The 11,912-nt window shown below is 34.2% G+C and overlaps 1 non-coding gene across 1 annotated transcript; it reads right to left on the minus strand.

The window, feature by feature from the left end:
• Positions 1-695: 695 nt before the first annotated feature.
• On the minus strand, positions 696-801 carry LOC119506610. The gene has a single exon (XR_005211023.1). It is a non-coding gene; the product is annotated as a U6 spliceosomal RNA (small nuclear RNA).
• Between the last annotated feature and the right edge of the window lie 11,111 nt (positions 802-11,912).

The raw sequence follows: 11,912 nt of genomic DNA on the forward strand, positions 1-11,912 counted from the left end.
AAAGAAAAAACATTGACCGGATTCAGGGGATGATAGGAAACCAGTTTATTATTTCAAAATTGGTAAATAAGAGAAAGTATCAATCATTTCTCCTGCTTCATCTGTACTAAATGAAAAAGAAACCCCAGAAATAAAATAACAGCCTTTTGCAACCACATATGAATTAAATAACTTAGCCATTGAGCATCCAAAACTGCTAACATCACAGAAAGGTAGGCAGACAGATAGTATGTGCCTCCTGTTGAAAGAACAAATCAACACCTGTGGTATTGAAAAAGCGATCAGACCTGAGTCTGATTGAACCTCAGATTCAGCTGCCAATTTTCAGGAAATAAAGAGGACAGAGGAATATGCTAACTCCACCATGTGTTTGCAATCAGCAACATACAGCGTATGACCGGTATTGTCGACTGAAAAAATTAAAGACAGAAAAAAATGGATGGAAGGAGAACCTGTAGAATTTTTAAAAGTGTAAAAAAAATGATCAAATTTTAAAACAGCAAGGCTAAATAATACCATCTTGAGATGTACACTTGAATGATAAAATAATAACTACAAGGAAGTCAGCATGATAAAAGTCAGGATAATGGTTGCTTTTCTTATGGAGGCACAAGAAAGGGTTTCTGAGGTAGTTGGCAAAGTACCATATATATATACCATATATATATACATATACCATATATATATATACACATATATGTATAGAACCCTTCACCAATTTGCTGTCATCCTTGCCCTGGGGCCATGCTAATCTTCTCTGTATCATTCCTATTTTAGTATATATGCTGCCAAAGTAAGCACAAAAGTACTATTTTTTTTTCATTTAATTCTATTGAAATATATTCTTACATCATACAATTCATCCAAAGTATACAATCAATGATTCACAGTATCATCATATAGCTGTGCATTCATCACCAGGATCATTTTTAGAACGTTTGCATTACTCCAGAAAGGAAATGAAAGAAACAAGAAACCCCAAACATTCCACACCCCTTACCCTCACCCCTCTTATTGACCGCTAGTATTGTGCTCTGCCAAATTTTAAGGTTTCCAATAGAGGTAGGTTAACTAGCACAGTGTAGTATTGTCAGAGATAGATACATAGATCAGAAAAGTACTATTTCTTGACCCAGAAGTTTGCTTTATAATAATTTGTTATACTATATGAAAATTAATATGTCTATAGTGATAACCATTGCTTAAAAAGTAAGGGTAAGTAAATAAGTGTAAAACCTGGAACATGCAGTTTTATATTATAGCCTATAATAATAATCTTAAATTTGACAATGTCCAAAGAAATATATTACAATTGAAAATAAAATATCTTTAAACATAGTGATTGTCTTTCAAAGTAGGAAAATACCTCCCAGGTGTAAGCCTTTCTTTTCATGCCCCTTCAAGACATGAAGTAATGTTGGAAAAGCACTTTATCCCCTGACATCCACTTGCCCTGGAGTTGCATTATGAGTTTTCACTTATTGTGCAAATGAGTTGGCATGAACTGCATGCTTTTGCTATTATGAGGATCTTCAAGTGGGATGGAAGAATTAAAAATTAAAAAAATATAGGTTTAGAAGGTTAATGAGTTGTTGCTTTGATAATAGGAGGTTGTTCCCTGAATCACCAAGATTACAGCACTTTATTTGCATGAGATTATTTGGATTGGTACCACCCAATCAATTGGATAATTGTTGGCTGCCCATTTCATATTCTGCTGGGTAGGACTTGATTCCTTCCAATTTAATTCTCAGAACTAGCATCCCTTTAGGTTTGACAGTAGGTGCTTGTTTCTATCCTTTCAATAAAAGGAGAAAAATGTGTAATTCCAAAAAATGTGTTTACTTTTTAAAATTTTCTGAAGGGCAAACACATTCTTGAATTATCTGTAGGGCAAGCAATGTATTTTCTTCGTCACTAAAGCCCTCTCTCAACTCATTATTTGTTTCAACTCTGCTTTCACTTGTTTGAAAATTTTCTTTTTCTCTGCACAGAAAATAACTGCATATAGTCTCTTAATTCAGATTATTTCAAACACTAAACTCCTTTTTAATATTGTATTATATTTTCAATTTTTTGCCTTTAAAAATGTTTCACTATTCACTGAAAATGACTTTTCTGAAATAATTTCTTTTAAAATAAGGCCCAAGCCATAGGGCATTAATGCATGTGTTCATGTAGCCTATGTTCACATTTGTATTTAGCAAAGGAATATCATTAGTCTTTAAGTTTTAATTTTATGTTGCTCCTATTTGCCTCTCTGGTAGGAAAAAAAAAAAAATTGCATTTAAACTGCCAGAAAGTCTGGAGGGTTTTGTTCTCTGTTGCAGTATTTCTTGCTTGTGCTTACAAACTTGCCTTCTAGAAAAAAATTTAAATTTAAAGCTTTGAACAGTGTGCCCTCTTTCCCCACCCTAAGCCTTGCCCATTCCTTCAACTACTTTGTCTTCCAATATGATAGATTAAGGAAATCTGCTCTGAAAAGGAAGCTGTGCTCCATCATGTAAGATTGATCCTCTAGTAATTTATACTGGAAACTCATGCATCATGATTATTGTGCAACTTACTTGGATTTATTATTCACCAAAAGGAATCATACACATACATCTTGACTGACCCTCATTGTGTGGAGCACACTTTATTTTAGAGCCTAATTTATCTCCCTCCCACAACCAACTTGCCATCTGGTCAGTTTATTGATGGAAATTATTGTTTTAATATGACATCCAATTGAAGCTTAACAGAAGCCAGCTGTTTAACATGCCTTCAATTAAAATTAAAATTAGCTATTGCTCAGATGTAATAGATAAAAGCTCCTATCACTGCCTTTAAATGGTTAAATAATTAAAAGCAGAATCTCAATTATAAGGAGGAGTCAATGTGTCCCCATATTCATAAGCAAAATAAAGTAAAAGAGAAGTGTGAAGTTGGAACCTGGCTTTTGTAAACTTGAATTGTACCCTTTCCCTGTCAAGAATTAATTTAAGATTATATATCAGTTAGGAGCTGCAGGAATTTCGCATAATATTAATAAACCCAGTATCATACAACTTCCCACACAGAGTGTCAGTCAGTATGCAATAAATGTGGGTCAAATGAAAGAGTCAATGGAACATGACAATACTTTTCTCAAAAATAAGAATAAAAAAAGACTATGTAGGCTTTATGAGTCTAAATTAGCATTTGTTTCTAAATAATATGCCATGTTTGATTTAAAAATCTATTTTTAGATCTTTGCCTATTAAAGACTTTTGAGGGGAAAAAATGGCATGAAGGTTTGGTAGGCAAGTAGTATTGCATGTTTGTTAGTTCATTGGCTTTGGAATTCAGAAGAACCTGGGTAGTACAGCTATCACCTGTCAGCTATTAACCTAATCTCTCTAAGTCTCAGTTTCTTCAACTATATATGGGTATCTAGTAAGTTTTTGGCTAAAGACTAAAATCAGAACATAGGTAAAGTTACTTAGGTTATAGCCTGGCTCATAAGGAACATGGTGAGGGGCAGGGAGCAGCTGAAAACCCTGCTCACAGACATTTATTTATTCTTAAATACAAGATTTAGCAACTGGTAAATAATGGAAATAACCATATAATCCAGGTTTAATCTGCAGTTTTTATCCCCAAATCTTCAGAGTGATCAATTTTACCCTTATTATTAAAGTTGCATCAATTATTCAAAGTGGAAGCTTCCAGTATGTGAACACTGAAATTAATTTAAGACTTACTACATGCATAAACATAAATAAGGTTGTATTTATGAAATTATGGGATGTGATTTTTGCTTTGGAATGCATTAACCATTGTATTCCTGTCTGCAAGTTTCTCTCCTAAAACCCATAGTGCTATCTTTTACATATTGTTTCCTTCTTTTGAATTGATATTCTTTCAACACGTTGCTTTCCTTCCTTGCATTTGTTTTACTTGAAGTCAAATATTTTAGGTTATTTCATGAAGTCACTCTATGCTATTTTCCTAAAAGCACTGATAGAAATTCCTACTCTTGGCTTTTCCATTTGATTAATAGAAAATAATCACTTTCTCACTCTCTCATGCAGGTTGGTTAATTAACTGATATAGGCAGCACAAATAATTTCTACAATAGTGTACTTATTGTTTTAAGAATTATGTGAAAATTAGACTGCTCCTCCATGATTAGATTTTTAGACCTGGTAATGAACAAAAATAGTCTTTCTGTGCCATCTTTTAATGTGTTTTTAATCACCAGCTAAATAACAAAGAATTGTTTTTTAAAATAATTAAGACTACATATCAAGTCTCCATAGGATGTCAACAATAAAGGGGTTAATGAAGCATCCAATCATCATGGAAACAATCAAAAAAATGTCTTGCTTTAAACAACCCAAAGCAATTTCCACAATCTAAATGCATCTGTGCTAGAAAAATTTCCATAGCATCAGAACATTTTTCATCCTGCAGAGATTACAAGATGAAAAAGAGGGAAGCTTACAAATGATGGCAACCTCCTATGTTAGTGGAGCCAAATATTTAAATGAAAAATCTGTCAAAAAAGCCAAGCTATTACAGTTTCACAAACCATGCTAAACATCATGGCATGACCTCAGTCGTGGCACCATTTAGAACCATGAAAGGATGCTACACTGAGAGATTTCCATTTACACTTTGTACATAGCTTTTCAGCATATTAATAAAGCCTCTGTTATATGTTAAGCAACACATACTCCCCCCTCCCTTTTAGAGGCCAATATCAATTCAAGGCTCAAATCAACCACCAATTCATTGCATCTTTCTGAACATCTCATTCATTACCATGATTGGAAATGACATATACCCTAAATCAAATGAAATGAATGCTTATTTAATGATAGAACTGGCAAGATAAAAAATCATCATGGTACATAGAATTCTCTGTGGATTTGCTTTATGTAGTCCATACTTATATCCCCAAGTTATAGTGCAAAAGTACAGTACTTGGAGGCTGAGTTCAAGTACATACTTCCTCTATAGAGCATGATTTTAATCAACTGCCATTAGTCACTATGCTCAGGGAGATCAACAATTACACAAACTTATTTGCTTTTACAACCCTAAGATATTTCTTAGCAAATAGTATGGGCATAACAGTGCTTAATACACATTTGCTAAATTAATTAATTCAGAAAAAACCTCTCTCATGTTCAGTTTTCCAATCTGTTAAATAGGGATAATAATACCTATGTTGCTATATAAATTGATGGAAATATAGACATTGCAAACAAAAATATGCTAGGAACATAGCAGATGTTCATTAAATGGCAACTATTATAATTAATCACTAAAGAGGACTCAATAAATATATTGTTTATTTAAGAAAAGAGAATTTGTTCAGCAAAATGGACAAGAATTGATAAACCTGCCATCAATGTTTCCTTAAAGTATAAATTTACATTTGTATTTTTGTCACATATTTAGAGGAAGTAAGACTGAATAATTATGTCTAATGCAAAATAATGTTTTTGTGCTTTTTGGTCTTATATACTTGTTGACATTTCAGATCCTTCATTTAATAATCTCTCTATGGGAAAAAAATACACTTTAGCACTAGCCTCATTTATTTTCTTGCTCTTTCAATAAGGGTTGGTATAATTCCCACTTATTATCAGGAGGGGACTAGAGAACAATTAAACATGGAAAGTGAAGCGGTTTCTATTTAATGTGAATATAATCGACATGGAAAACCAATTTTCAGACCCAAATGATTGTTTTTCCTTAGAAGTGAGTTGTTTTGGCTGAACACACTGTATAACTGTTCTACTTCGTAGCCTTTGTGCCAGTCAGCTTGCATTTATATTGGGAATGTAATCCAGATTTCTCCCAGAGGCCATTTCTATAGAGCCAAGAGTGAAATGAAGAGGTACTGTTCCCTAGTAAATTGTTAAGATAACAGAGTGATTGTTATGAAAACTATTGCTAACAATGTAGGAAATCTTTAGCACACATAATCTGGATATTTGATTTCACTTTGAAATCAAGCCAAATTATATGCTTTCTACCTGATATCATTCTTAAATGTTAATCATGCTAAGCACTCATGGGGATCATTGGAATTATATAGAATGTACCGAACTGACTAACTTCAACAAAGCAGGGAATACCAAAAAATTATTACATGAATATGGTCTCCACAAGCCCGTAACAAAACTACATCTGGGCTCAGATGCATATTTGAAGGAATGTATATGTGTACCTGAATTCTAAACTTAACATTTTTCCATATTTTAATGTTCCTGAAATCAAGATGTATACATCTAGTGTATCTTCTCAAAATCTGTTATTGGTTAACTAGTGTCACAAAACAGAGTTATCCAGAGTTATCCAGAAGATCTAGCTAAGATAATTGTAGTAGGTGACTATACTAAACAACAGATATTTCAATGCAGACAAAACAGCCTTCTACCAGAAGAAGAGACCATCTAGGACTTCCATAGCTACAGAGAAGTCAATGACTGGCTTCAAAGTTTCAAAGATGGGCTGACTCTCTTGTTAGAGGCTAATGCAACATTCTGAAAATCCTAGGGCCCTTAAGAATTATGGTAAATCTACTCTGCCTGTGCTCTATAAATGGAACAAAGCCAGGATGACAGCACATCTGTTGCAGCATGATTTACTGAATATTTTAATCCCCTTATTGAGAACTACTGCTCAGAAAAAAGATTCCTTTGAAAATATTATTGCTCATTGACAATATACCTGGTCACCCAAGAACTATGATGGAGATTACACAATTAATATTGTTTTCATGCCTGCAAACACAATATCCATTCTACAGTCCATGGGTCAAGGAGTCATTTCAACTTACAACTCTTTATTATTTAAGAAATATATTTCATAAGGCTGTAATTACCATAAATAGTGAATCCTCTGATGGATTTGGACAAAATCAATTGAAAACCTTCTGGAAAGGATTCAGTTATTCTAGATCTCATTAAGAACATTCATGATTCTTGGGAGGAGGTCAAAATATCAACATGAACAGGAGCTTGAAAGAAGTTGATTCCAACCCTCATGGATGACTTCAGTGGAGGAAGTAACTGCAGATGTCTGTAGAAAGAGCAAGAGAACTAGAATCTTGAGATGGAATCTACTCCTGGTGAAGAAGTTGTGAACATCACTGAAATGGCAACAAAGGATTTAGAAGATTACATAAATTTAGTTGATAAAGCAGCGGCAGGATTTGAGAGGATTGACTCCAATTTTAAAAGTTTTAGTGTTGGTAAAATGCATCAATCCACATTGCATGCTACAGAGAAATCTTTTGTGAAAGGAAGAGTCAATCAATACAGCCAACTTCATTGTCATCTCATTTTAAGAAACTGCTACAGTCCCCCGGCCTTCAGCAACCACCAACCTCAACAGCCAGCAGCCATCAACAGCAAGGCAAACCCTGTACCAGCAAAAAGATTATGATTCACTGAAGTATCAGATGATGGTTAGCATTTTTAGCAATAAAGTATTTTTAAATCAAGGTATGTATGTTTTTTTAAGACATAATGCTACTGCACACTTAATAGACTACAATATAGTGTAAACGTATCTTTTATATGCATTGATACCTAGAAGGGATGCTTGTATTAGGTCTATCTGATCTCTTCAGTTTTTACAGAACTTATACTTCAATTAAACCAATGCAAAAATAATTCAATTGATATATCTGTAGTCGTGCTAAGCTATAAGATCTGAATATGATTTACAGCATAGGCAGATGTAAGGTTTTGTATATTACTGGCCTGATATTTACAGGCATTTCACTAAAGACTATTTTAACAATTCCTATTTCAATGAATAATTGAAGTAGCATAACAAATAATTATAATGTTTACAGGCTTCAATTGGTAATGAGAGCATATATGAGTTTCCATTATATTGAATTGGGACATATGCTATATTCACCTGAGTTTTTGGAATACGTAATTTTATAGAATTCTTTTTGTGCAAGTTGTAGAATATATCTGTAAATGTATTTATATATATATATATGAATAACAAAAAAGTAGTTTAAAGAGAAACTTTGCATAAATGTTTCCATCAAAAAATAAGCCAATAGAATAGTAAATATTAACTTAATTTTTAAATAATGGACTCATTTCTTTATAGCTATTGCTATTCATTTTTTATCTCTATAAACCAGTGGTACAGCCCCCCACCACAAGATTCAGTAATGAATTTTTTTGAATAACAGACTAGATGGCTCAAAGAGTACAAAAAATCTTTAGGTATATAAAACTAAAATAGCATTTAGAGGATCTTTAAATTTTAAATCTTCAGGAAAATATCTTAATACTAGTGAAGGTAAAATAGCCTATATGGGAGAAGCACAAAGTTAGGAAGGAAGGCTCTGATGATCATTTGCCATCAAACTTTGGACATGTTGCTTTATTTATCTGCTTTTGTTTCCTCATCTGTAAAGTCATAATAATAAATGAGTCTAACTCATAGTTTTGAGAACGCTATGTCAGAAAAGTGCTGTGTACATCGTAAATTCCTAATAAATTCCAGCCATTATTATTTTGATAATCAATTCGTCACAGCTAAATTCTAACACTCCTATTACTAAAATCATTTCTCTTTGCTCTCTGAAGAAGATGATGATGATGTTGATTGCAAGGATGGTGACTGGAAATATCACATTTTTCAAACATTCTGGAATTATTATTATAGGAATCAATAGTTAAAACTTTCTTTTAATTTAATATACTATTAGAAATATTAATTGGCCATTTTTCATTGCTCTCACCTTTCTACTTTTTTTCCATTCAAGATCTGGTTGCATAACATAAAAGAAGAAAAATGACCAAAAGACAAAAGGCAAAGAAAAAGAGTCAAAGGTCTACAGACAACCTACATCCTAAAATAAATGGATAGATCTAGAATAATTGAGTTGTTCCTCTTCCTCTAGAAAATTTTTGTTTAAAATATCTAAAATACAAGATCAGAAATCAGTGGATTTTAAAATAGTACTAAGATCGTCTATCTTTTAGATACTTGATGATTTTAGTTCATTTTAAATTTTCCATTATTTAAAATTTTTATATCTGAAGATATCAAAATTTGGCATGCTATCAGAACCTGCCATAGGAATAATCTTTTATAATATTTAAAAGCAGCTATGTATTTATAACACAATTATAAAATCATCTAAACACATTCACCAAAGAATCTGTACTTTTAAAAAGAGGTAGATAAAGGTTGGGGTAACATTACCATATTTTCCACATATGTAAGGTGGTCCACTTCTTATAACAATATGACTTATGAGTATTAAAGAGACTTCAAAATATGGAGCAAAAGGTATGTGTTGTAGAATGGTCCTTTCATGCCTCTGATGTACAAAGCAAGTCAGCCTGAAATCATCAGAGAATTGGGATGACAGAGGTTGGACAAATCTCAGCATGATCAGAGTATTCCAAGCCAATGACATTTGAAAGGAAATTAATGCTTTCTCCACTGAGATTTAGCCACTCTTATAAACAGAATAAATGCAAGAACACTAAAATACTTGGATGTGTTAAGTTCAAATAGTGTTCCCTAATACACTATTATCAGGATGGTGCTTTGTTTATTAGAGCAGCATTCATCATGCCTATCTGCATACAATGGAACTGTTACTGCAAAAACTTTTACTGCATTTTTTAGTCTTCATATTATGCTCTGAAATGAGAAATTACCCACTGACAATATTATTTAATTTGTTTGTCATATTGTAGATAAGCGATCATTATGAAATCTTAAGAATTATCAAAGACTGATCTTTTATTTCTAGCATTGCAAAAAGTCTGAAAGTCTGATAACAAACTAATGTAACTCTTTAAAGAGAAGCACTGTAATGAAATATAATGGCTTAACATGTTTTGATGATTCAAGTGACAGCTATTACTTATCTGGGACTGAAGTGTTAAAAATATATTGTTACCGCTGACATGATTAGAGATTAAAAAGACAGATTGAAAGTTGAAAGTTGGCATTTGCTTTGCAAAGCACATCTTGAAGCATTCTCTAATATTCTAAAATTCCGTTCATTCTGAGAGCAACTAAGCAATGAAATATCCTCAGCATAGATCACATTGCTTGTTTTAGAAAAGTTAAATGGTACAGGAAATATTATATATAATGGCTCTGAGAATTACTTGATTTTTACATATTTAAAAATAATGATGTAATATAATAATATTGTTCTATATTAGCTTTGCAGATAGCCATTTGTCTTAGTTTGCTAATGCTGCAGAATGCAAAACACCAGAGATGGATTGGCTTTTATAAAACGGGGATTTATTTCGCTACACAGTTACAGTCTTAAGGCCACAAAGCGTCCAAGGCAACACATCAGCAATCGGGTACCCTCACCGGAGGATGGCCAATGGCCTCCGGAAAACCTCTGTTAGCTAGGAAGGCAGCTGGCATCTGCTCCAAAGCTCCGGCCTCAAAACGGCTTTCTCCCAGGACGTTCCTCTCTAGCAAGCTTGCTCCTCTTCAAAACATCACTCCCAGCTGCACTCTCTTCCTCCCCCCGAGTCAGCTCATTTATGTAGCTCCACCGATCAAGGCCCACCCCAAATGGGTGGGGCCACGCCTCCATGAGAACATCTCATCAGAATCATTGCCCACAGCTGGGTGGGGCGCATTCCAAGCAAATCCAACCATCACCAAAACGCCTGCCCCACACAAAACCACAAAGATAATGGCATTTGGGGGACACAATACACTCAAACCGGCACACCATTCTTGGAAGGCAAGTAGTTTGTATCATGCAAGTATACAAGAATTCTGATTTGATATATTTAAATACTTTAGTGTCTCTTGGAGTAGAACTGTACAGTTACATGTTTTTATACCATTCAGCATGCTTTCATTTTTAAAAAATTTATAGCTCAGAATTCACCATTAAAATATCACAGGCATTCTAAAATGAACAAAATATGGTCCCTACCTCAAGAAGCTTTTATTCTGGTGGAGAAGATGGGCACATAAGCAGAAAGCAAGAATTCTGTATGGTCTTCTGGGATGACAGAGTATCATACAGAATTCTGTGATTTGAATATGTCCTCTTCTTGCAAGCATGAGACATAACAGGAAGAAAATAGTGATCAGTACTGTGCCAGTTTGGATATATTATGTCCCCCAGAAAAGCCATGTTCTCTAATGCAATATTGTGGGGGCAGACTTATCAGTCTTTTGATTAGGATGGAACCTTTTGATTGAATGTTTCCATGGAGATGTGATCCACTCAACTGTGGGTGAGAACTCTGATTAAATTACTTCCATGGAGGTGTGGCCCTGCCCATTCAGGGTGGGTATTGATTGGTTCACTGAAGTACTTAAGAGAGCTCAAGAGCCAACACAGATGCTGATGCTTGGAGATGCTTGGAGATGCAGACAGAAGGATGTTTGGATTTGCTAAGCTAAGCATTGAAACCCAGAGTTTGCCCCAGAGAAGCTAAGAGAGGACACCCAGATGCTTAGTAAAAATGTCCTGGTAAAAAGAAGCAAGGACACACAGGAGCTGGGAGAGAGGTGCAAAGACAAGCCCAAAGACATTCTGGAGAAAGCCATTTTGAAATACAACCCGGGAGCAAAGGACCAGCAGATGCCAGCCATGTGCCTTCCCAGCTGACAGAGGTGTTCCAGACACCATCGGCCTTTCTTCAGTGAAGGTATCCTCTTGTTGATGCCTTAGTTTAGACATTTTTATGGCCTTAGAACTGTAAATTTGTAACCTAATAAATCCCCTTTATGAAAGTCAATCCACTTCTGGTATTTTGCATAACAGCAGCTCTAGCAAACCAGAACAGTATTAAAAATGTGAAGTGCTCCCATGTACCAGGTATTCAGAAACCCCACAATAAACAAAAACACACATAAACACACAACCATGCTTTAGAACCATGGTAAAGACCACA

Source organism: Choloepus didactylus, chromosome 11 (genome assembly GCF_015220235.1).
Source record: "Choloepus didactylus isolate mChoDid1 chromosome 11, mChoDid1.pri, whole genome shotgun sequence".
Lineage (NCBI taxonomy): Eukaryota > Metazoa > Chordata > Mammalia > Pilosa > Megalonychidae > Choloepus > Choloepus didactylus.